This window comes from Myotis brandtii, unplaced genomic scaffold, assembly GCF_000412655.1.
Source record: "Myotis brandtii unplaced genomic scaffold, ASM41265v1 scaffold266, whole genome shotgun sequence".
Classification (NCBI taxonomy): Eukaryota; Metazoa; Chordata; class Mammalia; order Chiroptera; family Vespertilionidae; genus Myotis; species Myotis brandtii.
The window spans coordinates 9069554-9074848 of NW_005360124.1; positions in this window are offsets into that span (position 1 = coordinate 9069554).

Sequence of the window (5295 nt, forward strand, 5' to 3'; positions counted from 1 at the left end):
CCCGGCCTCACCTACTCCCCGGCACATGCCCTCACCTCCCCGCCCCCCAACAGTGTCTTGTGTCCATTGGTTATGCTTATATGCATGCATACACGTCCTTCTGTTGATCTCTTACCTCTCCCCCGCCTCCGCCCAACAGTCCCCAGCCTTCCCACTGTAATTTGACAGTCGGTTCAATGCTTCTCTGTACATGCTACTTTTAATGGTGATGTTTATCTTTCTCTGTTTCAGAAAAGATTAGAATGGACAGAGAAAACAGGTTAAGACTATTTGAAGATTTGAGTTTGAAAACATATTTGTTGAAAGGCAAATACATGGACCAGCTTTACCCAGGGAACTTTCCCTTAAGCTTTAAGAACTTCCTGTGTGTTTCTTCCCCAAATATCAACATTGTAACCGGTATATTGCCCCATGTTGAAAATATTACTATCCTCTTTTCAACTCAGCAGAATCAGACCTTTTTTCAGTATAAAATTTTGTTTTCATCTTTTCTATTGCTCAAAGGAGTAGATGGGAATCTAAATTTTGCTTCTTAAGATGTGAGATCTCCTTCTTGGAACTCACTACAGCATTTCTTTCCTTGAAATAAAGAATACACAGCTAACTGCAGCTCTTTCAGGGACCAAGATTACAATCACCGTGCCCCTTCCATAGGATGAATCCACATACATGCCCTGGGACTGCCCAGTTTCAATGCTTGGTAGACCTGGGGGCTGGTGGCATTTTGCTAAATGATGCACATACATAATTTGAAAATCTAAAATGCATTGGCAGAGATCAGGAGATGATTGTGTTAATTATTTTTCTGGATCAAAGCAGATGAGGAGGGCTGCAGAATCTTTTCAGCGAATGAAGAGATGTTGATGCAAGATGAACCATTTAAATAAGGGCAAAGGACTTTATCAATCCAAACCAGTTTTCAAATAGTCCACTCTCCTCTCTGGAGAGATGCTGGGAAGAAGCAGATGAAATCACCTTGCTTTTTAAAAACTCTAAGCAAGTATATCTGAACTCCCTAGTGGGAGACTTACAGTATCAGTTAGCTGGTATGAAAATCTGGAAGAAAGGTTTTAGGTTTTATCTGAATGTAAATTCTGTTCAAGTCAACAGCCATGACTTAAAAGAGGAAGAGAGAAAGAGTGAAAAAAAGGAAATAAAAGGAGGTAAAGAATAAGAAAAGTAATGAGAATCCAGGGATTAAAAAATCTTGAGAGAAATGGGGAAGGTATATGATGTCCTTAATAGAGTGAAAACTATTGGTGTATTGTATATTCAGTGGGAAATATTTCAGATTGGTCATTCTGAGATGAATGAAGAAAAGTTGGGCTGGGGCACAAAGATGGAGACAAGAAAAGGAAGAAAAAGGGATTTAAGAGAAAAAGAGAAGAAGACAAGGGGCAGGGGAAACTTTCTTTGGGGCAGGAGTTGATTGGTTTCCTAAGGATAGTACCTGGGTTTTTTATTGTTTGCATTTTTGGCATTTCAGTCCCAAAGCTGTTCTCACAATAGCACCCTCAGCTACCAGTACCTATCTTGACCACTTTGGCCTACCATGGGAAAAGGGAGTCAAGGGCTTTCCTGCTTGTTTATGAACAGCATGCAAATATGGAACCCATAATACATAGGCCCCAAATAAAAGTTTCAGAAAGGACTCTGTTTTTATTTTATTTTATTTACTGCAAAGTAAACACACAGCCATCAGCTAAGTAGTTTTATAATTTTTTTTGTAAAGTCAATATTATTCATTTGGAAATTCCTTAATTTAATAATAAAATTATGCTATAGCTATTATATTTTTTAAAAATATATTTTAATTGATTTCAAGGAGGAAGGGAGAGAGAAAAAGAGAGAGAGAGAGAGAGAGAGAGAGAGAGAGAGAGAAACATCAATGATGAGAGAGAATCATAGATCTGCTGCCTTCTGCATGCCTCCCACTGGAGATCGAGCCCACAAACCGAGCATATGCCCTGACTGGGAATCGAACCATGACCTCTGGGTTCTAGGTCATGCTCAAACACTGAACCACACCGGCCAGGTGAATTACCTAACTTTTGATGTCTTTAGTCAAAAATTCCAGAAGAGGGAGGAAGATGGCAGAGATGGTTATGGGAGATGCAGCCTCCCTCCATCTTTCTTCTCACTGAAAGGAGGTCTGTTTTTGGTGAGTTGAAAATACCAGCAACAATGTTGATATTTGAGAAGTAGAAACACACAGGAAGTTCATAGGTTGGTTGATGCTCAACCACTGAGGCACACTGGCCAGGCAGGACAGCTATTATCTTAAAAAGGGAGAAAAAATTTCTTCCAAATATCATTGAACTGACAAAAGATATACATGTAAGTGAATCTTTTTTTTTTCCCCCTTTTGAAAGTTTTGTCACACTCAAAGTATAGTAGAAAAAGGAACTAAAGTGTTTTCTAAAAGGATTATTGCTGGTCACAAATATCAAAGGGTTATGTAATCAAAGTTGAAGCAGAAAAATATAGCTTTGAAAATTATTGGCCATGTCACAATTGAACATATGTGCAAGTGTGTCCCCTGAGAAGGCAAGTATTAGCTCTTGTATTTAAACTTAAGGTAAGTTGATAACTACTTACAAGTAGCTGTAGAGATTTGCTTAGATCTCTTTATTCATGATCTTTGCTTCTGAAAATGCTTGTGGTATGTAAATGAAATGAGTAAGTGGAAGAATTCAGGGCAACAAATAAGCATGTGTTCTCTGCCAGGTTCCAAGGGGTGGGTTGCGTTCAGTTCCTGTCCCAACAGATTTGGAAATAGAAGAACAGTGTCCAGCAGAGGGCGCAGTGCTAGTGTCAGGCGTGCTGGGCTGGTTTAGCAACCACCTTAAATCTATATTGGATAGAAGGAGCCAAAGAACCTGACCACACTGACGTGATGGTAATAAAAGGGGCTGGCAGCTTACCATAACCAGGGAGCTAGTTGTAGACCACAGAAATCAATATTTTAACTTCAAGATAATTGAGCTCAAAATTAAATATAAAAAAGCAACCATACTTATCAGCTTTAACAGTTACTTAATTTACTTTTATATTAGAGCATTATGAATGAGAAGCTATCTGGGAAATACTGATAAGCTATTAATTTTTCATAGTTGCCTTCAATCAAGGATAGACAGAATGTCTTTTATTTTTTATATGTTATCTATCCATAGATTTTGGTGTTTTTTTTTTTTCTGGCTCATTCTATGTTTATTCCATTTAAATGTTGAAATAGCTAAGTCTTTAGTAACCTGGCTGCACATCCATCATTTTACCTTGGGAAGCTACCTCGTCTGGGCAATAATAGATCATTATACTAACTCTCAGAAAGTTCTACAGTCTGCAAAGAAAACGTTTTTTCCCCTCAAGGAATAAGGACCTTGGCAAAACAAAAGGACAGCAAATGGAAACATTAAAGGGCCTAGGGAAAAGGCAAGCAGGCTTTCATCCTGTGGACTGTGATGAGTGGGCAACCTCAGTGCCTGCAAGGATCTTGGACTTGATAGAAAAGTGTAGATGATATGGTTATAAACAATTGAGAGGAAACACAAGGGAGGAAAAAGGAATTACTTTTAAAAAGCAGACATTATGATGTCATTGCTATATTTACAAGTAGGTTTCTCCTTGATTTAAAAATTCAATGAATATGGATTTAAATAAAATCTGCTATTTCAATCACCAATATATTTCAACAGAGATCAAACCTTCAGTAAATCTGTTACAAAGACAACAAGAATTGTTAAAGAATCAAATATTTACTTAACTATGAATGCTTCTACAAAATAGTCTCAAGATTGACATAACCCTAAAACCTTGTTATCTATATATATAAAAGCCTAAGTGACCATCTGATTGTTCTACAGTTTGACTTGTAGCTATGACATGCACTGACCACCCGGGGGCAGACGCTCAATGCACAGGCATGGAAATATGGAACAGACTGATGAATCTCAGAGGGAAGGGGGGAAGGGGAAGGGCAGGAAGATCTTAACCAAAGATCTTATATGCATACTAGAGGCCCGGTGCACAGATTTGTGCACCAGTGGGGTCCCTTGGCCTGGCCTGCGGGGATCAGGCTGAAACCAGCAGTCTGACATCCCCCAAGGGGTCCCAGATTGCGAGAGGGTGCAGGCCAGGCTGAGGGACCCCATTGGTGCACAAATCCGTGCACTGGGCCTCTCATCTTATATAATTCTACTTTAAAATTTAGGTAGAAAGTTTGCAGTACATTTACAAATAGAAAGAAATACTTCAAAACTAAAAATTTAAGCAACCTAAATTAAAAGCAAAACTAGAATTTATTGATAGATGATTTTGTGAACCACATTAAAATTATTATTTTTAATAGACTTTATTTTTTAGAGCAGCTTTAGGTTCACAGAAAAATTAATTGGAATGTACAGAGTTCCCATATACCCTTGCCCTCCACTCCCACAAGTTTCCCCTCTTAATATCATTTTGCATTAGATTGTATGTTTATAATTAATGAACTAATAATAATACATTATTTATTAACTAAAGTCCATAGCTTACATCAGGGTTCACTCTTTGTGTTGTACACTCTATGGGTTTTGACAAATGTATAATGACATGTATTGACCATTACAGAATAGTTTCACTATCCTAAAAATCCCTTCTTTGCCATCTATTCATTTCTCCTTCCTTCTTTCCCACCACGAATCTCTGGTAACCACTGATCTTTTTATTGTCTCCATAGTTTTGTCCATTGCAGAATGTCATAGAGTTGAAATCATACATCATGTATTCTTTTTAGATTGGCTTCTTTTATTTAGTGATATATGTTTACGTTTCCTTTATGTTTTTGCATGGCTTGATAACTGATCTTTTTATAGCACAGAATAATATTCTACTCTCTGAATATATGATAGTTTATGTCTTCATTTATGTAACGAAGGCCCTCTTGTTGCTTCCATGTTTTCAGTTCATTTGGGTAAATACCAAGGAGTGCAATTGCTGAATCATATGATATGAGCATGTTTAGTTTTGTAAGAAACTGCCAAACTCTTACAGAACGGCTGTACCGTTTGTATTCCCACCAGCAATAAATGAGCGTTCCTGTGGCTCCATATCCTTACCAGCATTTGGTGATGTCACTTTTCTGGATTTTGACCATTCTCATAGTGTATAGTGATATCTCATTGTTGTTTTCATTTGCAGTTCCCTAATGACATATGATGTTGACCATTGTTTCATATGCTTCTTTGCCCTCTCTTTATCTTATTGGTGAGGTGTCTCTTTAGCTCTTTTACCCCCCAAATGATAATTTTTTCACTT